The sequence below is a fragment of the Manacus candei genome, unplaced genomic scaffold (genome assembly GCF_025592945.1).
Source record: "Manacus candei isolate 608988 ecotype Guabito, Panama unplaced genomic scaffold, ASM2559294v1 h1tg000014l, whole genome shotgun sequence".
Taxonomy (NCBI): domain Eukaryota; kingdom Metazoa; phylum Chordata; class Aves; order Passeriformes; family Pipridae; genus Manacus; species Manacus candei.
Window position 1 is genome coordinate 79398335 of NW_026138062.1, and position 24136 is coordinate 79422470.

The 24136-nt window shown below is 37.1% G+C and overlaps 1 long non-coding RNA gene across 2 annotated transcripts in view; it reads right to left on the minus strand.

Annotated features, from left to right (window-relative positions):
• The window catches only part of LOC127467780 (uncharacterized), a 75500-nt gene extending 52476 nt beyond the window's left edge, over positions 1–23024 (minus strand). The window contains exons 1-2 of one of the 2 annotated variants that reach the window (XR_007903292.1): positions 22874–23024; positions 46–156 (exon numbers count right to left, since the gene is read on the minus strand). This is a non-coding gene — a long non-coding RNA (uncharacterized LOC127467780). Of the gene's footprint in view, positions 1–45; positions 157–19170; positions 19498–22873 lie in introns of those variants that run through there. The other variant, XR_007903293.1, reaches the window with a different exon arrangement.
• Positions 23025–24136: the final 1112 nt, after the last annotated feature.

Sequence of the window (24136 nt, forward strand, 5' to 3'; positions counted from 1 at the left end):
TTTTGAGATTTCCCTTTTGTGCTTTTATGATTTGGAGTTTAGTACCAGATATGTAGCATTTTCCAAGATGTCCAGCACAAAGATTTTTCTTTCATGTTTCCAGTTCAGCAGTGGTCAGAAACATCCATCAGGCCAGGAAGTCACATACAGGCAGTACTGGAAAGAGATAAAGAAAAATATCTTTTAACCACCTTCTAAAGTTTCCTCAGAGGGTCAGTAAAAACTGAAATCAGATGTGTCTGTAAAGATAATGCCAACACACAACACAGACAATGTTAGCACAAAATTATACAGGTGACTGTTTCCAGCCTGGTTTTGATGAAGAATAGCTCTGAATGAGTGATTAAATCCACTTGTATTTCTCCTAAATGGTAAAACCAAGAGAAAGATGTAAAACCTAACAAGAAAGATGTCTGAAACATTATAGGAATTATTATTCAGGAATAAGGTTGGGGTTTTTTCTATTACTTGAACTAAAACCAGTAGTACTACACCTCTTTTATGTAATTTAAGTAGCATCTTCATTTTTGTGTTTTATGTAATTTAGACATAAGTTTGTTTTCAAAGAGTACTTTATCTTCTGAAAAATTAACAAGTAAATCTTCAGGAGACAATGGAATTTTAATTTTGCACAGGCATTTGTAAAGTACATTCTTTTGTAGTTATAACAATGAATGCTCTGTTCAACTATGGGATTTTTTCCCCTTATAAGGTTGCAAAAAGGACAACATTGTCAGGTTAACACCTTTTGTCCTGAAGTATTTGGCCTAGTTCTAAAAAGACTTTCTTTTTTCTAGTTCTAAAAACCTGATGGCAAGAATGGGTCTGATTCCATTCAAATCAAGTTCAGAAATCACTAGAACATTAATTCACTGTGAGCTGCCCTGTAATAAGGAACAATTCAATCTGCTCAACTTCATAGTGTTTCCTGTCTTAATGTTGACAAATTCAAAATGACTTTTTTTTGTCCTTCTCAGACATCATGCTGCCTTATAACTTTAACTGATATTAGAGAACTTCAAGATTTCCATGGTCCATAAGTTTGGATGAAACACAGGCACATGTAGAGAGGTCTGTATTCATAGTAATTAAGACCACTACAAGATACTCTTCATTAGGTTATAAAACAAAAGTATGATCAGGTGCAATGTATGACCTTCTGAATTTTTGATCATGTATATTCGAGGCTTCCTCAACAACAGAGACTCTCTGCCACCTTTTATATCTCACAGTATTTGATCTGTGAAACGCACAACATTTGCTATGTAGGTGAAGTTGTGGTGAAACATGTGAATGTCAGTGATGCTCTAGACCTTATTACTTGAATTTTCAAATTTTTATAAAGCTGCCATCTTCGATTTTTCCAATACATATGCCATACTTGTGGCATCATTATGTACCATATTTCAACATTTCTATATTTTTTTTCTTTTTAGGATAGAGAGCTCTATCATCTCACACACATATCACAAGCCAGGGAATCTCACCCAAAAAACTTTATGCAAACACAGACCTCCTGCCTGAGCTCACACAAAGAGTTTAGAAAGATGTCCATGGTAGAAATGTTAAAAGTACTTAATGTTACATTTCCATGGAAGCCAGCATATGGAAGCAAAGCCAACTGAAGCTACAGAGAAAGTTGAAGTATATACTGTGAATAAGTCATTAATCTTTTGGGAAGGACATACAAACTAGAATTTCTTCCTATAGGAAACGATAATGCAATTTTTGTTTTAGAAATGAACGGTAAGAAATTTTAGCTTACATAAGACAAACATATAAATTTTTTTAGACAGTTTGACATCAAATCTGCATGTGCTAAAAAACAGTGCTCCCACATCAGCCTATAGATGTAGCACGATGTCAGAATAAAGTATTGAAAGTCTGTTGGATGAATTCTGCTATCACACAGAAATTTTGATTTGTATGGCAATAGGGGGAAATGAAGACATTTTGTATTTCAGTAGAAGAAAAGGTGACATTATTCTATAATCATCATGAAAACTACTTTCTTTACTTATGCGACAGTCTTATTCTAGATAATGTACCTTATTTTAATATACACATAACTTCATTCAGAAACAGCTAATGGATAAGTAAAATCTAATTAGACTATATCTTGCACAAAGTTACACAGATTTTCCCAACTGATTACTGTAATTATAGATTATGTCCTAAAACCTCAGAATGGATTCTTGTTATTGGAAGTTTACTCTTTCATATTCCTTAATTTTGAGAGATAGCTAAGCTACTTGAATACTGCAACACGGGGGTTTATTACAGAATTTTATGTAAGCCTGTTTTTCTAACCCAATTATAATTAGGAATAGCGACTAGACACAGCAGCTGAGTTCCAGTGGTACTGTTGTTCTTCATTTTCCTACTAAATTATTATGTGAATTTGATAAATTTTAGCAGTCAGGGAAATGAAAAGCCCCATTGGCTAAAGCCAAGAACAGTTCAGACATGCTAAATCAGGTTCTCCAAACAGCTGTGCCAATGCTCCTCCGTCCAAAACTGCTAGTTGAGTCTCAGGTCTTTACTGAGCAGTCTGCCAGCTGCATGAAGTAATGCCAGATTGTATGCAATATAAACAAACATCTACTCGGACTTATATTTAGACCAGCAAACACGATGTTTTTTGTGTCCTGGGGTCAGATTTAAGCCTAAACCTCCAAAAATGTATCATACTGTATTGACCAACTGTGCCATCTAGCTCTCTTTTAAGGTAATCTTATTATGTAATGAATTATTATGAGAGATTTTAGCACTGGTGAATTTGAGTTAAATAATCCCTCTAAGCAGTTGGATAGTAAAAGAAAATATTTCTGCTGTACCAGGGCCAAGTCTGAAAACAGCACCGTATTTTTCTTACCTTTCTTTTTAACACAGATTAATTCAACATCATTACTTGGTTTTTACTAGGCAAGCATTCATGCAAGAGGCTAAATCTTGTACATTTCCAGTATAGTCCTCTAAAGAAATTAACTCAAAAAAGTTAATAAAACTGAAAGGTATACTTGCTTTAATCATGGATGTTAAGGAAAAAAACGGGTTTATCTCAAATCTTATGAAGTGGAAAGTCTTTCCTTCAGATTTTTATCACTTAATGGTCATTTAAACACCAGGCTTCAGCTAACAACCCATCGAGTGTGACACTGGAACAAAGATTTATCACCAAAGCTGGTTCAGCTGTCATCTAATATTAGCACCTGGAGGAAAAAAACCCCTACCAACCAAATGGAAAAAAAACAAAACAAAACCAAACAACAAAACCACTCTCAGATTGTTTAACAGGAAACAATTCAAAGGGCCTGGAAACCTATTCAGCAAACCAAACAAAAAAGAAAGTAGAAAATTACAACATTAGCATGAAAATACTGCAACTGCAAGACACACAATTATGGTAATTTAAGGAATAAAAGAAGTAGAGTTTCCTTCTGAGACAAGGACTCAGAGGTGAATCCTTCACACAGCCAGAAGGCTTGTACTTGATAAGCAGTAACTACTGGAGGCTCTAGATTAGGTGTTCCCTCAACAACTGCATATTGACTGAAAAAAAGAAAAAGGAAAAAAAAATTAAGGGTGAAACATAGTTTATTAAATGAGGTAAAATCATAGAATCATAGAATCAGCCAGGTTGGAAAAGAACGCTGAGATCTTTAAGTCCAACCCTTGATCCAACAGTGCTGTGATTACCAGTCCATGGCACTGATGCCACATCCAGTCTCATCTTAAAAACCTCCAGGGATGGAGAATCCATCACCTCCCTGGGCAGCCCATTCCAATGGCTGATCACTCTCTCTGTAAAGAATTTCTTCCTAATATCCAACCTAAACCCCCCTGGCAGAGCTTAAGATCCTTCTCTCTTGTCCTACTGCTGGTTCCTGGGAGAAGAGACCAACCCCCCCTGGCTCCCCCCTCCTGTCAGGGAGTTGCAGAGAGTGAGGAGGTCTCCCCTGAGCCTCCTCTTCTCCAGGTTGAGCCCCCCCAGCTCCCTCAGCCTCTCCTCACAGCACTTGTGCTCCAGTCCCTTCACCAGCCTTGTTACTCTTCTCTGGACCTGCTCCAGCCCCTCCATGTCCTTCCTGAGCTGAGGGCCCAGAACTGGACACAGCACTCCAGGGGTGGCCTCACCAGCGCTGAGTCCAGGGGCAGAATCACTTCCCTGGACCTGTTGGCCACCCTGTTCCTGAGCCAGGCCAGGATCCATTGGCCCTCTTGGCCACCTGGGCACACTCTGGCTCCTGTTCAGCTTCCTGTCAATCCCAACTCCCAGGTCCTGGCTGCTCTCCAACTACTCTGTGCCCAGCCTGTAAAGAATGACTCTGTGTGGAACGACCAGTCCCTGGGAGATGGATCCCGTGCAAGATTATGGTTTTAGCCAAAGCACTACAAGCGGTAAGACAACACACTCCTCACAACAAGGAAGTCAAACACAGCACTGAATGACAGCTGCTGAGAGGAGGGAATACCTGACCAGTCAGGAAGTCATCCCCCAAAAATGCTGAGGAAGCTGCTGTGGGCAGCTCACCTTTTCCTTGCCTAGCCCTCACCAGCCCTACAAAGGTACAGGCTCAAAGGTGCAATGGATCATCAGGTTCTCCCACTAAAACTGAGGATAATGACTGAGTATTTTTATGACCTGGTAGGTTTTTCTTGCCTGAGGGGATAGAAATACCAACTGTGCACACCTGTGGATGCACGTGTGCAAAAACACACATAAAAACCAGAATGTGGAATTATATCCACTCAAAACTACACATAAATAGCACTATTCCTGTCTGATTTCTTCTGTCTTAGGTCTGTCTTTAAGGCTTTCAAATGGAAAAGAGACAAATCAAGCACTGATCCTGCTGTTTGAGTGGTGCTCTTTCCCAGATAGGAGATCTTGATCTGCAGTGAGGCTAAAATGCCTGATGACAGGCTCTAACCACCGGTGACATCAGGTGACATGCAGGACTTCAAACAGGTCTCTCATTAATCAATCCAAGCAAGAAAAAAGGGGGGGGGACTCAGAAGTGAATGCACAGTTCTGGGAAGTAAATGAGGGGAAAAATAAGCTACAGTGATCTTCTGGCCACTCACCAACCCTGTCTAGTTGATGTACTGAAGCCTCAGTGCAAGAGTGCTAATTAGGAGCCACCAGTAAGCCACGGTGCTCTTACCATGCACTTTTTCACCTGTCTTAAATAAGCTGAGAAAAACTTCACTGGTTTTCATGTCACTCAGAGGTTTCCCTCACACTAGGAGGTATCTTGGATGGAGAGTTAGGATATTTCAGCTGCCCTCGAAGCAGCACAAAGCTTGAGCACACCCCAGCATCTAAGGTGTACAGGAGAATACCAGCCTGGCCTCTAAACTAAAATATTCTGAGAGGAGGGGACAGATTATTAAGGAGTGGATAAAGCCTCAGGGTATTACCAGAATAGTCTGCTTATAGGTAGAAATGCAAGTTGAATGCTGATCACCTTCTGCACTGACTGAATTTTTCCCTTGAATGACCTCAAGGGAGAAACTGGAATTCTCCAATGTAACCAGAAGATATCTAAATCATAGGCTTGGCTAAATTTTGAGCTCACAGGGGAATGAGAGAAGTATCCCCTTTGCAGTCTGGCAACATGTACACCAAATTAAATGTAAACTATGATAGTATTAAGCAAGATAAATTCAGGCTACGTGGCTGAACAGTAGAAAGAGAGGGACACAGCAAAATGCAACTGTATATTTTAAGTAAGGTTTCATTTTTTTCTTTGTATGGGCCTAAGGCAAATTGTCCTTCTACTGCTGTGTTATTTTGATGTGAATTACTTCTGTTTTGAAAGGGAAGAGGAGGGGAGGGTGATATTTGTCTGTGAACATTCTGCACCAGCCCAAGCCATTTACACTCCAACAGAGATGCTGGTCTCAGCAGAGAAAAGGGACTATTAATTTCCTTATACTGATGTGTGAAATGAGAATAATTCACATTAAAGGCAGCTACAGGGGAGGATCATCACTCCACTCTTCCCTGCCATGATGCCACCTATCGAGTTTTTGCTATGTTTGTTAAATAAGAGAAAGGAATATTTTTCTCATTTTAAAATACTACCAAAAGCATAGCAGAAATGTGTATGTGACAAACAATCCAGAGGTTTTGAGAAGGAAACAGGGATGGTAGTAACCAATTCTTTCTAATCGTTTCACACAATAGCTTCCCCACAACTATTTTTTTTTTTCAGGAAGACAAAATTGACAATTGAAGTTAAGAGACACTTATGAATGTTTTGACTTATGGGAAGCAGAAAACTTAATTTTGGTTTTCAGATCATTACAATATCAAAAATCAGAACTAGCTTAGCATGCATTTTGTTCTAGGTCAAAACTAGTTAAAAACTTCTTAAATAAAGGTATATTTCTGCGTAATATCCCTTGACTCCATATGGAATCGGAACAAATACCTTGTTCCTGCACCAGTTTAAAACTGATGATAACAGTATATGTGATCATAAAATACAATGCTTCTCTCAAGGGGAAAAAAAACCACATCCAAACAATTCTAAAACACGTTTTAGAAGCGGAGTCATAAAAATGATTTAAATATACACGCAAGTATAACAAAGGGAATCTGCCTCCTGGGACCATTATTTTATATCTTAGAGGGGAAAAAAGATGCAATGTAAGGTACTGAAAGCAGTGATCTGTTTAACAAAACATGACAAAAGTTGTCTAGGCACATTTGTGAAAATTTAGTTCTAGATTAACTTTAGTTTGTTATGGTCATGACCAAAAGTATAAAGAAGACAACAGCCTTTGTTGTATTGCTCTTGACCCAATAACTCATTAATCTCTTACACAAAAACCGACAGAAAATCTGTTACAGAGTGTGGTTACCCAAACACAAATAGACTCTGGAGACAGAATATTCAGAGTAAACAATAAACTTTTTCACAGGGAAACGTATTCAATCCGTGATAATGATGAGCATTCCAAACAATGTTAATTGTCTAGTCAATATGAGATTCCCCTAAAACAAGAGCAAACTGGACTATGCTGATGTGGAATTCTGGCTTTCTGATATGCACTGTTCTAGTTAGCACAACCCCTCTGCAAATATGCATGCTACCTGTGATTTTTGTTTTCTAACCATTAGATGCCAAGGTTGAAAGTCAGATATTTTCATAAAAAATAATCTAGACAGAAATTAAATAGAATTTCACCTTGTTATGTTTCAATAACTATCCAGAACTGAAGAGAGTGATAAAATTAAAATGCCCTGGATGTCCCCCATAACAAAAGCACACATACACACACCTACACACACCTAAGTGTGGTAAGAAACATTATTTCTTTGAATTTTTGATTTATTCATATAAATTATTTGATGCAGTCAAATTTGGCCCCGAAAAAATCATCATTTAGTAAAAAAGCTAAATAGAAATGGAAGGCAGAGGGCATTTGAATAATACAAGCAATAGCAGAAGAGAAAATAGCATCCTCTCTCTTCCTTTAGGTAATGCAAAGAGGAAATAAACCCAAGTATTTTAAAGACTATTAACATAGGTCAGACAATGCAGGAAACAAATGAAACAGACCAAAAAACCTGAATTTTATTTTTAGTCAGTTCAGTGCATACAGATATTAATTTATGAACTATGCCATGTGTTCCTGGTATTCATTTATAAATCACTGCCAAAGGATAAACTGAATTTTATTACATGCACTTTCCTGCTTCACCTTAAGTCTCCTAGAATTATCTTCACCAATAACTGGCATGTAAATAACTCAGACAACCAAGAATTAATACAGTTAGAAAACAAACAAAAGAACAACCTTAATGTCCAGACCGCAAGAAAAACACTCACTTTTCCCTCTACTTTGAAATTTACACTGGCCCGAAGCCCAGAAATGGCAATACACAATCCTGCACCTGTGACAAGTCCAAGACTGATATCTTTTGACCTGTTAGGATAGAAATGGAGATAGAAAAGGAAGACCAATGTCTTTCTGACAGAAATAGACCTAATTTTGTCTGTTCAAAATGGTAACTTTTAATGCTACTGAAGTACTCAGGATGAAAACGGGACTTTGGAGTTTTAAAGCCTTTTTGGGGTACCATTATAAACTATTTATGGGTGGCTTGCACACCCATAAATGAGGAGTCTACAAACAGAGGGATTAACTTTTTAGGCCCTAGGCCTGCACCTTTTGAACTTAATGGCATAGACTCACTCACTGTGCCAAATCGGACCCTACACTGCTTGTGCACTAACTGGAGGTTGATTTATTTATTTATTTGCCTTTCATAAATATGACACACCAAAGTGTGGGGAAGGGTTGGTTGGCTCCTGTTGTAATGGCACGCACAACTCACTCCTAGCCGAGCCCTCTGAGGATTTAATTCTTCTCTAAGTGTCTAAACTGACAAACACAAAGCTGAATTCCAAGATATGGAAAAGCATATGTTATAAGCGTGCATACAAAGGAACAAAAGCAGGGATTAGAAACGCTGAACGTTGGGTAATCCCTGGAGTGGATCCGTGTTTACATCTACCCTCACACCTTGTCTCTTTGACCAGAAACCCGAGCGCAGCAAGGAAGACAAGTGTTTTCTTGTTCCCACTTTTACATTAGAAGGAGTAGTTAACATCCAGGATAAAGAACATTGGGTTTGATTGAAATGCAAACAAAACTCTTTAAGAGTGCTGCTAAGCACCACTTATGCAACGAAAGTCTCAGAACAAAGGAACCGAGATGGTGCCTGAATTATCACAACCTCCAGCTCCAGGAAAATGCAGGACGTAATGTATTACTCATTGAATAAGCAGAGTTCCTCGTACTGGTTTGTTTTCCCGAGTCCTTTTTCAAGGATTCCTGAAATAACTTCAATTTAAAAAATCTAACTCTTTTAGATAAGGGCCTCCACAGTAAATGCAAAAAACTCACTAAGGAGCATTATTTCATCAAAAATAGGAACAAGAGAAATTTGTCATCATCTATGAATAATTATTGTATACATAATTAAATCGCTGAACTATCCAGAAACATTTCAAATATTTTCATAATTAAATAGCACTCAGTGATGTCCCACACTATTAAGGAAAAAAATGGAAAGAAATGGTCAAGTTATTCTAAAATTGTTTAACATGCAAAAATAAGTTACTTTCCAGTCCATAAAACACTTGAAAGAAAAGTTGTGAGATTTAGTCTTAAAAAATAATCAGACTTACTGTGTCCACCTGGATCACATGCTGCATTTTTCAGATCGCTCTTCAGAAAAGATTAGGAATTAAGAAATAATTAAAAAAAAGTTGTTCACTCCCAGACACAGTCCTGATGAGCATTGACATACAGGTTTTAGTAACTCATAATCAACATGAACATAACAGACAAGCACAGTATCTAGACATTTAAATGAATGTTTAAATATTAATTTAATTTTTCAGATACATTTACAGATCAAAATATATAATTGGTTGTGAACGTGTACTTAGCAAATATTAATGTTAAGAATTGGGGGGAGGGGGAGTTTATGCTGTTATTTGATTGCTAAAAGATAAATAAAAAATTTCAGCTGTTGTCTTGTGGTCACGGCTCTATTCCTAATTTTTCCTTTTTCTCTTTCTGCCTCTTTCAACAGTAGCTACAGTGTTCACTCTCTTTATGTTTTACTTTGCTTCCTGGCAAATGGGTTGCAATACTGTCTATACAAGATAGAACTTTTTGTAAAGCTTAATTCATTATTTATAAGGCACTTTGAGGTGTTCAGAAGAACAGCATATAGCAAATGAAAAGGAAGTGGAAAGTATCCAAGGATACAAGTCCTTTGAAGGACTACAGCCTTTTAAAGGATTGCAAAGAACCCTTAATAAATGGCAACTTTTCATTTCTAAGGATTCTGAAGATATAGTCCGTATTTTGATCTGGAAATGTTTGTGATCTAGATGTAGTTATGTTTGCTGATTCCTTGACATTTGTTTAACTCCATTTTCTCTAAACATGTAAGGCTTGGAGTTCTAGACCAGAATCTTAAAAAGAAAGCATTCATAATACAGTATAATAATAATAATTTGTATGCTCAATGTCAATTCTTCATCATTGCAGTAGAAAGTCATGGCACAACTTTTCTCCTCTCATTCTCTCTCTCTGTAAAAACAACTATTTAAAATTTGTAACATTTTTTACAGTTTCTTATACAACATTTTTTACTTACTGTGATTTAGTGACATTTGTGAACTTGTAAACCATTTGTATATCATTATGTAAAGCAGACAAGACTAAGTAATCCATAATAATAAAATGAATTCTTCATCTCAAAAATTGTCATCTGTAATGAGAAACCGTAACAAGAAACTGGGAGAACAGAGATGAATTAGAGATGATCAACCAAGATGGAAAAATTCCAACTGTCTTCTCAATATCTCTGATTAAAATGCATGAAGTTGCATGCATATTACTTGTAAGTTGTTTTTGAAAATGGAACCTATGCAAACTTGACATTTCTATTATAAATATTTCCAATTTCTCCCTCCTTCTCTGATATTACCTTCAAGCAATACTTAATATAGATGTAAAAATAAACAAAACAAAAAAAATCAAGCAACCACCACAGGCAAGGCTTTTCATGGTGCTACAGTTCCAATCTTAATTCTAAGCTGATTTAGGCTGCCACTAACTTGCTAGACAAGGAGTGAAGTTTAGATCACAGTTTCTTGACCTGTGTAGTTAATTTCCAACCCCAGTTTACAATTCCTTAGACACTGCAGTGCTGTGTCTTTAAAAGGAAATTGTTTGAATTCATTTGCATGGTCTAAAAAACTGCAGACAAGATACAAAATCACGTGGATTTCTTTCCCTTTTGAGATGGCAACAGTTAGCAGCAATCAGCTGCTGATACCTTGACTGTGTCTTTTGCAAGGAAAAAGCGTTTTTAGTAAAATCCAAGAAAGGAAAGAACAACTGATTTTGTACCAACCAGTTGCCCAGAACTCAATATTTTTTTCCTCATATACATATAAACTAACCTTGAATGTTATTAAGGCATAACTGTGATTTCTTATAGCAACCGCCTTTCGGTATTTCCATTTTTTTCTAGCACTACAAGGCCTCCCTATTTTCCTTATTTTGCAGCTCAGCATTTAAAGGAAAACCTTTTAGTTGAGAGCTGGCTAGTGCCTGAATGGTGAGTGTTACATGGCTTCCCAGGAAGAAGCAGACCTTTCCAGCAAGGCCAGGCACCACTGCCATTCTCCAGCACAGGACACTACTTTGTTGTTTGGATAAAAACGAGAGGTTGAAAGCAAGGAGGAAAACAGTTGCAAGAAGGTGAAATCCCTCGGAGGAAGAAGCATTTTCTCCCCTTACCTGGAACCAACTGATCGTGCAGAACTGGGAAAAACTTCTGGAGGTTGTGGAGTGGGGAGTTAGTGGCAGAGATGGAGAGGAGGGGTCTACAGAGAGGAGCTGGGATGACACACATGAGCCAGACATCAGCACTGAGGGAAGAAAAAAACTTCCCTGGAGGGCCTGGAGAAGGATGCCATAGCTCTGTGCTGCTAAAGATTACTGCTGGTCTGAGAGGAGGATGCCTCAGTCCTACAGGGACACAGTGACCAGGCATGGATAAAAACACAGTGGCTTCCAAACGGGTTTGCCTCACTCTGAATTTTCCCCATGTGAAACATCACCATGTCACAGCCTGTTTTCTGCTAAAAGCATTACATATTCAAGCCCCTCGGAGTGTTCTGTGGATTCTCATCATAAGGAGAAAGGGTAGGCTCTGGTTATTGAATTATGCCTCCAAAAGGGAATGCAAAAGAGGCAGGGACTGTTATCCACATCCTCACTCGCTCCAGCAATGCCACCTCCAGTCCACAGGGTTTTGCAATTTGAAAGGCTGAAAAGCAGACACCCTGAAACATTTTGAAAGAGGACACTGAGAGATGCAAGAGCTGAAACCAGTGTGTTCTTTTCAAAAAAATAAACTGTATTTCCAAGCTTTTGGCACTTCCATATCTGTTGAAATGGAAAAAGAGCAAAGACCCTTGAAAAAAATCGAGAAGATATTAAGATAGTTGCTGTTTGGTTTATTTTTAAGCAAACTTGATCCCTTCAGTTCAGCTCATATCTTACTTCCCTAATTTTCATTTGCCTTTTATCCTGCATAGGCAAAAATTGTGTAGAGTCACTTGCTTCTAGACACTGTAGAAATAATGTGCTAAAAAAAAAAAATAACTCTAATGGCTTTGCAAACCATCAGGCACCTCATTAAAAAAACCAACAAAACAAAACTAAAAGCATCTCACTAGTTCTAGCAGCATTTTCTACATGTGAATATATAATAACAGCAAGAATCTCAGCCCAAATTCCTAACTGAAAAAGTTTTCAGTGCACTAGCAGTCTTCAGTAGGTGGTTTAGAAATATGAAACTAAAGATCCATTTCTGTAAAAGTCTGTATCAATGTCTGATTTTGCATGCTCAGAACAGTAAATTTTTAGAGAGTCACTTATCCCCTTTTGCATTTTTTCAGCTTTACAATATCTTTGGAGAAGTACAGCTTCTCCACCTGTAACACAGAGTGTCCACAAATGTATAGACTTACACTGTCTGACAAATAATAGAAACCAGTGAGCCAGACAATACTGTGTACAGAAATGTCTTATATGACATTCATTTGAAAATGACTGAATTTTCTACTTTTCCCATCAGAATTTTGGCCAATAATTTACATGTATCCAAAAGCAACGTCTACTGTTGTAGAATTTTAAATGGGACTTGGTAAATCACTCTTTTCTATTTGTTTCAAGTTGACCAACCTTTCCTAAATGTTTCAACCGCTACCTGCTTATCTCAGTACAGTACTAATTGGTTCATTACTGCTTACCCCATAGACTTACTTTTAGACATTAGTTTGAGGCATCAGCACAGATTACCTTTAAAACTAATATAAAAGTGTTATAAGTCACACAGTCTCGGCTTCCAAAGGCAGTCTTCTCTCCCTGTTCTTTACTCCCACTCTGTGTGAGTACAAGATGATGCTGTCCTAACAATCTCTATAACTCTTACTCTATGGAGACTCTCAGAATCCCTGCATTTCCATGAAGCACCTTCACACTGCCCCACAGTTATCAAAATGCCAGTTCATGACGTCAGAGCTTCTGTTTTGGGTGGTTTTCTGGGAGCAGCAGTTGTTGCAGTCACCTGAAATTCCGGTTGGTAATTAATATGAACAGTTTCAATGAATTTAAGGCAGAAGATAGACATGGAATTACGTCTGCAAGGTCATGCATAGCAGACCCTGTATTTTTCCACCAACTTGACTCACTGTGGTGAATACAAAACAAATATGGAAAACAGAAGATAAAAAAATTGTCTCATTGAATATATTCAGGATGCACCAATTTAACGTTCTAACAGTGAACACTATTACAATGACTAAAATTTCCCTTGCCATTTTCTACCACATCACTCTCACCTGTGGCAGAATAGACTTTCCCTGAAGGATTCTGAAAGAGAAATGGCATTTAGTGCATTACCTGTACCAGATCATACCCGTAAGAGAAAAAAGAATTGCTCCAAATGATAAAAAACGTGGTTTAAGAACAGCTGTTCACTATAGACTACTGTGATCATGGAGGTGGTTTGTGGATAACAGAGCTCACAGGATTTTCTGGAAGTCTCTCTTTGAATTGATTGTATTGTTTAGTTGTCCTTCCCCCAATGCCAGATATTCACCACCAGCAGCTCACCAGTGATGGTAATCAGAAGTCACACCAATTTCTTCAGTGGTTCATTGCCCTCCCTTTATAAAACTCAAAAAACTGTGGAGCATGATATACCTCACATTGAGCAAAGTGACATTTTGAAAGTCTCTAGAGATGAACAGTAGCTTAAATCATCAGATGAACGTTTCTAAGTTTGATTTCCTGAGAAAACAAGGTATGTTTAATGAAGATGTTTGTATTTGTTTGTCTCACCTCTGGGATATACAAGAGTCTGTGTATCACTCTAAGCTTCCTGGCTAACTTCAATCAAGTTTGAGACATCAGGACAGACCTCCTAGATCTTCTGTTTTCACTAAAGCAGTGAAGAAAGAGAGACTTAAATTGTGCCTCTTGATAAGCAAAATAATGCAGAATATACTCTTGGGATAATGAACCAATATCCAAGTGAAACATTAAGAATGCCTTTGCCCACACAAAAAAAATAAACCCTAGTTGGAATTCTCACATTTACAGGCAGAAGAGAATCCAACCAAGAGATAAAATACATAGGAAATCATTAATGTTATTAATTTTATATGTTGACTGCAGATAATACTCTGAGAGCACAAGTAGGGTTTCTGTAAAAAAAGTTATTGCCAAAATGATAAGTGATGTAAATGGAAAAAATACCTCTACCACTCTCCTTTACACAGATAACCTTCACATTGGCACAATGATGCTCCACTTACAGGAAATAATCACAGTGATTTAAGCAATACTTTTCTATCTTAATCTGTTGACAAGTTTTGTAGAGAAGATATCAAACATACAGCATTCACAGAAAATTGAAGGTTTTGTCCTACTGATGTCCATTCTACCTGTGTATGAATCTTGATTTCAAAACCAGAAACTTAATCTCAGTGACCTACTAAAAAAAAATGCTTAATACGATTACATTGCACACTTTTGCTTCTTTTCATTCATACCCATGGAAGTTGTCAGCCCTCTCATTTTTTAATTTCTATGTTGTTATTGACAGTTTCTGAGATATTTTCTTAATTGCTTTCAGTTCTTAAATATGACTGGCTTCACATCCAACCCACCTGCTCTTCCTGCTTGCATTCCTTATGTACAGGTTTTAACCATTCAGTAATTGCAATCATTCCTATGTGCAAATTGCTACATGATTATTCACCATGTGCAGGTTTTCTGTCATGATGAGGACAAAAGTTTACAATATCTCCTAATTTCCATCCCTGTTCTCCAAACATTTGCTGATACACACAATTCAGTGGCTATACAAGTATTAATAAGTTTGGATAAAAGTGATCCATTTGTGCACAGAGGACACCACTGGGCTTCAATTTCAGAATATTTCATATTTGAAAGAGAATTCCTAAAGTGCTTGCATGTTCTGTTCCTCATGTGTTATTATGTGCTTATCATTCATTCATTGTGTGACTTTTTAAATCATGAATAAAAATTCTGATGTACAAATCCTGGAGTTCACTGTCACGACTACAACTATAAAAAGATGAATGCAAACCATGAACTCTCCAAGAATGAAAAGATATTTTCAAAGAAAAACTACATTCTGCATGCCTCAGGACTAATGCAAACTCCAGAACTGCAACACTTTTTTTCCAAATTATATAGCTGTGTACCGGTTCATGATTGCTGCACACCTTTCAATGATGACAAAATTACTTTACCTTGGCAGAAACCAGTGTTGAAGCATAGATAATTTTAATTAATTTGTATCATATATGTGTACACACCATCCTGTAGTTAATTGAGTGAGAACTACTCATTTTCTAGTAATTTCATATTTTTTTCCTGAAAAAAAATCCTTTAAAAAAATGTTCATATCTGAAATCATAATATAAACTGTATAATCACAGCACAAGTATTCCTACTATGGGTGAGCAAAACATACACAGAAGTACTGTGAAACAGTATTATTTTGAAGAGCATAATGGGATGCATTTCTCTCACTACTATTTTGCTTCCACAGTACAGGTTATTATTTCTCATAGAGTAAGTTGCAGAGAATTTTCACCATGTGAGTTTTTTTCACAGCATTCTGTTCAGTACCATGTCCACTGATTAGTTTTAAAATAATGTTTTCTAAAACCCCGTTCATTTGATTTGGTCCTTTGCTGACTGCCTTCAATCCTGTTTTAAATTCCACTGCCCACACAGCAAATCCATCTGGGACTCACTTAACCCTATCCCTTCCATTTTTGGACACGTCTTGTTCTCCTCGTACCATTTACATTTTCCATTTCCTTACTTGTTCAATTTCTGCTATCCAAATTACTCCACCACATGAACTGCAGTATGTGCAATTCATCCTTCTCCCCTACATTACTGTTTCCACTGTAAAATTTCCAGGGCAGACACTATCTATAGCTGCATATGTGCAAGAACTGTCCTCTTGTTGATCAGTCCCCAAGCCTGAGCATAACTAAAGTTGATTAAAAAAAAAAAAAATCACCAAAAACATGCTAAAATATGGCCTATCAACAACTGCCTCTTTAAGATAAGATTTTATAATGGAAATTATATTAAGGGAAAGTTATAAATTAATCCAGTTTGAATATGGGTTTGATTATTGATCACAGTTTTGTAGTTTAAAACGACAGGGAGGTGGTGTTTTGTTTGTTTGTTCTTTCATCATCCAGTCCTGAATAAGTTTGTATCTCCCAATTGACCTGGTCCCTCTATTCATCACTCCAGTCTGAGAACCAGTTGATAGATTTAACGTGGTTCCAAATGCACTCTAAGTCAACACTTACTTTAAAACTACTAAAATGATAAGAAGGGGACATATTAAATTGTACAGCATCTCAGTTCTTTGCTAAAGAACCATCTTTTTAGAAGTTTGCTGATACATGTCATAAACACTATATGAGAATCATGTGCCTTCTCTTTATAGGAAAAAAGTGTAGAATGGCCTAAAACCTTCAACAGTGCATTACAAAATTGTGCTGCCTAAGTAAATTCTTATTATATTATCTAGCTATAAGAAAAAAATGTTAGGTATAATAAGTCATTGAAATTACTACAAATATCTACTGAAAAGAACAATAATAACTCTGGTTGTTTTACAAGGGAAAGTTAGAACATTAATATGCATCAAATCAACCACGAAGCCATAGTATTTTTCCATTTCTGATTTTAAGTCGTGTTGCTTTTTAGTAAAATTGACAATTCAAACAATTGCACAGGGGAAAAAAAATAATCACATTCTCACTAAAAAAACCCAACGTAAAATCATGTAAGAAATTTTACAGCAATGGAGATTGGCATGGTGAAAATAAATATGCAAAACCTTCTGACTCAGATAAATCTTACTGGTAAGTATAGGCCAGTGATCACCCCAATTTCTGGTTATTGATTACTGTGTGAAGGGTAAGTGAAGGACGGGGATTCAAAGCTTCCTTGTGCAAAGGCAGCCCCCATGTCATCAGATGCCCATTTTCCCACAGCACATTCAGCCTCCTCAAAACAAGTCCTACATGCTTTTTTTTCCTCCTGGATCCCTCCACTGAGCACCTTAAAGCCTCGCACCACAAACTCTTCTCCTCATGAAGCACAGCCCCACTGTGTTCGGCCTCTCCCCATTATTTGTTCCAGTTTTCTCCTAAACCAGAAGGGAAGGTATGTTTTTGGGCTTCACCAGGACTTACTTGGTGGTAGACAGAACCTACCACTGCCACCCCAACTCAGGAGAGGCACATCATTTTATATTTGCTTATGTGTCAGTGGTTGATACGACATTTTGAGAGCCTGAAGTCTTGGTGAATTCTTGACTGCTGCTGATGGTTGATGGTGTGGGCAGGAAGTTAAACAGCTACAGGACAGCATGGATTAACTGTAAAAAGATAATTTGCAAATAAAAGAGCAATTCTCCAAGCACTTTGAACCCAAAGAAAAACAAAAAGAAACTTCTGGAACAAGAAGAAACTTCCAGTCAGACCATAAATGCTGGGCAGAGGAGGATTATCAGCATCCAAGTATTAGTCACACAACAGTAGGAAATTATAGCAGCATACTGAAGCCATAAAGCTCTAAATTTCCATTTATATGTGATTATAAATGACATATAGCATACAGCAACATGATCTTAGAGGCCAGCCTTTGCCAAGGATGTGTTCCCCAACCCACTTCAGCTGAGAAAGAATCAACAAATATCCCAAGTTGAAAGGGAGCCATAAGGATCATAGAGTCCCACTCCCCCCTCCTCACAGGACTACCTAAAACTAAACCATTTGACTAAGTGCACTGTGCAGACGCTTCTTGAACTCTGGAGCCCTGACTGCTTCCCTGGGGAGCCTGTTCCAATGGCCAACCACCCTCCCAGTGAAGAACCTTTACCTAATGTCCAATCTGAACTTCCCCTGAGGCAGCTTCATTTTGTTTCTTCGTGTCCTATCGCTGGTTGCCAGAGAGAGGAGGATAATGTATTCTCCCTTCAGCCTCCTCTTTTCTCCTCTCGCTCTCTCTGGGATGCTAGATTTATTTTACAGGCTATTAATGGTGTTTGCAACTATTTGCTCTCCATATCTCTCTAGGGTGACTTGCAATTTCAAGCAAAACCAATGGTAAACAAGGCCACGGGAGAGCTCTTACCCCACCCATCTTCTCCTTTCCCTACACTCTGAGGTGATCCCATTATCACATCCAGACACATTATAATGCCTCAGATTCTCAGAGCACATCAGCAGTGCCAGCCAGGTGTCAACTGATATTTTTGCATCCCGTTAAAGAGGAACCAAGTCTCCCCCAAATTCAAGACAGTAATTAATCACAGAAAACACCTACTTGCTTTAACACAAAACAGAGTTATTCTCTCCCCCATCTCCGTGAACGCCGAAAGCTTTAGTTCTGTTCGAGTAATTAACGTTATTGCATGCAAAACTAACATTTAAATATAGGAGGCAAACGTGGACACAGGAGCCAAGACGGCCCCACAGCTGCACGACCTTGACAGCATCTCCAGATGCACCTCTGCTGGCTGCCAGCAGGAAAATGGGAAAAGGAGCCAGCAGAGGTGACACCAAGGAGTTAGCAACAGACCTGTGTGATGCTGCTGGAACAAGCATTGCAGAGTTTGGCAGCTGGTCCCTACTTTTGCCAAGTATGCCCTGTTTGTTTCCACAGCTGTTAGGTGGGTTTGCTCAAAAAAAAAAAAAAAAAAAAGAAAAGAAAGAGGAAAAAGCAGGAAGAAAGAGAGGCTGGAGATATGCTGGTGACTGCAGCAAGAAGTATGAAGCTGACATGCAGTTTACTCCCAGATAACAATTTGCTGTGGAAAAATGTATTGCTGGTTATTAGGACAGGTCTTAGATGAAATTCATGCATAAATTCATATGCCATATTTATGTTTATATCTTCAAAACACTGTAGGTAATTATCATAGGGTTAACAAATACATTTGCTGTAAACAACTTTTCCCCACTTTCTATATATATTTTAAATTACCTTGTAATAATCTGCTCCATCCAGCAGAGAAAATTATTTGAGGCAAACTGAAAGCTGTACTTGTAATTCCAATTTAACTGAAGGTAAAAGGATACAAAATTAAACATCAATGTTAACTTGGATAACTTGTAACAAATCCTTGTGATGCATTGAGCTTAAATGAATTTTAAAAAACACAACAGCCATTAAAAAACACTAAAGTCACAACACTCTTCAACAAATTTAAAACAATCTAATTTTGAAGTAGCATCTCCTTTTTAGGTTTAGCTCAAAGAAAAAGTTAAATCTAAGAAAACAAATTGTATTTAGTGAATTAAGAAACCCTAAATATTTAGACTTCCAAGAAGAACAGGTAAGGTCAACACATCAATTCAGGATGCAACAAAGTTGCAATATTCAGTTTCTGGCTAAATCTTATCTATTTCTTTGCTTCTGGCAGTTTTTTGGTCTTCATATGGGAATAATTTCTGGTTTTATTAACATAACTGACCCTGTTTTACACCTGTGAAAGCAAACCTTGTTAATATGGCTAAACAGAATGCATATTCAGTTAAAACATGGCCTCTAGATAAGATTTAAGTGAAAAATTGATTTACTCAAATTCAGCTACCCTTTCCTAGGTGAATATACAGATCCTTTGAAAATATAGTTATGAGCTAAAACCAACAGTCTCATGCTATGGTACTAATTTAGAGCTTAAACAAAATCATCTACATAAGAGGTTTTTTTATAAAACAGTCTTTGCTAACCTGAAGGCTAATAAAAGAAAATAAATTTAAAAGTCACATTGAGTATTTAATCCCTGCTGGAATTCACTACACAGTTTTATCCATTCTATATTTTTCATAATTCATATAATTTTCTTTTTTTTTTTTCCTTCCTTGCAATGGTAAAGAAATTTTTGCAAATTTAATTTTACTGATTTTTACTAGCTGGTAGGAGAGAACTGGAAACCCCCCCCCACAAATCTTTTTATTTCACATTATTTTCCAATAAAAAAAAAAAAAAAGGGGGGGGAACTGGCCACCTAGGACCAGAACCTGCACAGGGAAATCTGGTTGTCTACAGTTCAGTCCACATAAATCAGAGTTGATATTGTTAAATGGTAATTGTACATTAGGCAATATAAATAAATTGTTCATATGAGATGGTGTATGCACTCGCAAACTATAACCCATGTTCACATTCATTACTGAAAATGAAGATTGCCATGACCAGAAACAGGCACTGGTACGTAAAACTCAAACTCTTAAGGCAAGTATTTTGTGACCAGAATATTACAAGGATATACTGCAGAGCATTTTAGGTTAAATGGATGATTTAAGTACCGAAGATAACAAAAATTCTGCCTAGTTCATGGATCTCTGTTCTTCCCATGTAACAGTGATTTGAAATAATTATCGTGACTGCTCTTATTGTTTAATGAGGGATAAGAGATTCTCAGTAGAGCCTGCTTATGTCTAAAATCACTTCAGGACAGCCTGAGATTCTTATCTTGAAAGCACATTGGAAAACTAGTTAGTGCAAACATTCATAGGCAGGGAAGAAATTCCCCTTCAGGACTGGAAATTGGTCATGACTTTTTCTTGCTTGTTCATTTTTGGGTTTTTTTCATATTAAAGACCTCAATTCGAGTGCTGTTTTTCTAGCAGAAAAGTAGGGGATATAATGTTGATTCTGTTCTGAAGAATAATTTCTGGAAATATCAAAGTCCTCCTTAAAGACTGGTATTTTATAAGCCTCTAAATAAACGTATGTTTTGTTGCTATTTTGACACCTGTTTGCCCCCTTTACACAAGCTGTAAAGTAAGAATTGATTTATAAATCTGAAGCCAGGTGTGGATTCTGCTGCTAAAGGATAGATATGGATGGAACTAGGGCAGGGTCATTGGATGGGGAACGGTGAGGGAGGAAGAACCTTTGATTTCTCTGTCTCCTGACAAACAAGAAACGTGGCATGGAGGCTATGCTGGTGCTGCCACAGTAATTTATGTTACACACAACTAAACACTGTCTTAGATGGTTTTCTAGAGCTTGACATGGTAAAAAAACCCACATGAACAGGGCTGTGACTGAATTTTCCAATCAGCTACTTGTGTTGTCTGGCCAGTGTTGGGCAAAAACCGTGAAGTCTCAGGAATATTAGGAACCCCTCCTTTAAGGCCAGTAATCCAGGTTTGATGTTGTTAAAAGTTAGGCAGCGTAGACTATCTGATTTATCTTTTAAATCCTCCAGAACTAAAGTAAGACTGAATTATTTAAAAGAAGTACAAAGGAGGAGTTAGTGAACTTCTACTGATACGTCCCTAGCTATTGCCTCTCATTTTTCTGCCTGTCAAAGTAAGTTTAAAGTACATCTTGCATTTGTCTTCCCTTCGACTGATGTTAAAAGAGACATCAAGTGTCACCAGACATTCTGTATTGGACAGGTTTTTGGTCAATGGGGGACAGAGCATCAACAACATCAGCAAAACACATTCAGGAAAGTAACACTGATTTTGATGTGAAATTTTCTAAGGGAGAACCCGCCACCATTTGATATGCAGTTGTGGTTACTTAGATTATAAATCTGAGCATCTAATTGTAAGGACAGGGTAGAACTGTCTTTTTTGAAGCAAAGAAAGTCTTAACAGCCACAGATAATGTCAACTCAAATTATCATTTCCATCTCAACGTAGATTATAGGACAAGAGAACTTAACAGGAAATTAAAAAATAAATTCAGTGCATATATTAGAAAGCACCTTTTCATGGAGAGAATAATAAATACTTAGAATAGCCTGCAGGCAAGTTGTCGAGGCAAAAAGCACCAGTGTCATTCAAGAAACAATTAGATATTATCCTTGGGGAAACAATCTACTAAAAAGAATATGTCTTGATGGACCAACTGACCTTTATTCATTCTCCAAAACTCTCCCATGTGCTTATAGTTCTATTGAAGAATATTTCAGCATTTTGGCCTCAAGTGATGTCAGTTCTTTCTTTGAATTATCCTGTTCCTCAGTTGACTGATGAGGTTGATCCTTTCTTATTCTATAACAAATACTAAACAATCACCTTCCCTGTAACACGACAATATTTTGAGTACATAATCAAAACTCATTTTCAGTCCCATGACTGTACCCTGTCTGACCACAGAAAGTTTTTCAGGCATCTGGAAAATAAAACAACAACAAATATCCTCTCAGGGGTTTAAAATTAACTGTAAGAAATAATAGCTATTCTCCACTTCTGGCACACAACACACACCTTTTAAATGAAACCCCTACAGGAAAACTACAAGGCAAACCTCTCTCAGAAAGCTAAGCAGGTTCATGAAGGTCCTTGTGCCTGGTCACTAAAGTAAATCTTTAGTTTTTTAAGTTATTGCTGGTTTGTTGGCTTTCTTTTTTTACCAGATGTTTACTTTGTTTTAATTTAATATGAATAAAAATTAATATAAAATTAAGTATTCACCATTATTTTATTTCTTTTTATTGATAAGGTGTAGCCCACTTTAAATATTTTAAGGGAATACTAGGAAAATATAATTACTGCCATAAAAAAAGGAAAAGCATGGTTTATCTGTACAAACATACTAAGGTAATTAGAAACAATACAGTTGAACAAAAGGAACTCTCACAACTTAGGCCACAGGGAAAAGCCTAGTGCTACCTGTAAAGTTGTGTCTTTTTCTGGTTTTATTTTTAAAACACTTGACTCACACACAGAAGTCACAGGAGCTCTGGGTTAGTCTCATGTTTTCTTCCCCATCCATAGTCTTAGGAGGTACTTCTGAGTCTGTCAGCACTCCACGGTGCACCATCAATTCCCACTGAAATTCAGAAACACACAGCATTTCACAGGACTGGCTCTGTACACCTGGAGGAACAGCAAAGGAAAAGGTGGATCTAGGAATTTATCCCCAAACAGCACCTCCATAGTTCTCTCTACACGACACAAATTGAAGCTCAAGAGGACCTGCATGGCAGGAATGCAATCGAAAAAAGCTGTAAACCTGTCAAGGAAAGTGGGTGTTCACTAAATTATATAAATCCAAGCTAGAGTAAATTACACAAATATTTCAGATTACCAAAAGCGAAAGGTTCTGAGGCAATACAGAATTTTGCTAAATCGTACAGACTATTAAGCAAAAATGTTCACTTGGTCTAGGTTAGGAAATGTATTAATATTGCTGTATTATAAAAATTAATTGCCAAATCCACAAAATATTAAAAATAACAAATTATATGAGTAATTTAAAATGCAAGAAAATTAATTACTCCGTATTCCATTAAACTGGATTAAAAGCTCTAATACGCCAACACTCTTCATCAATAAGGTATTTTTTAAGCTTTGAAGCTTTAAATATCTGGAGAATTTTAGTATTTTATAACTTTGAAGGACTAAATTGAAGTTTAATAACATGGACACATCAAACCATTACTTTCATTGTGACATTGCTACATATTATTACTACATTGAAAAATTCAGGTTCTGTCACACAGACTATTTGTTTTAGAAATGTAGCATGCAAGTACTATCAGAAAAGACACAAAGTCTACATAAATTTCCAGAGAAATCCTTCTGAAGACAATTTTTTTCTGCATACAGAAAAGCAACGTTAATATCAGTCACTAGGAGTGTGTGAGTTCCAAAACCAAGAAAAATATCCCTCGGCATATTATGGTTTCCACCTGCTAAATCTCCACGTGTCCACTACAGCTTAATTTCTCTTGGTATTAGAATTTGCAACAATGACTTTTCTGCAATAAAATGGTTCTGCTCCTTTGAGTTTTACACTGGATCCTATCACAGGTCATTTGTGCTACACTTCTTGTTCGTTACATTTCACTCTTGTTGTTGCCATTTTTCAAGAACTTTCCACAGAAGGACATTTATGCAAGTTGCTAAATTAATGAAGTAATCCTATTAATTGACAGAATCACTGACATTGATATTTATTGGCACAATTTAGTCCTTTAGAG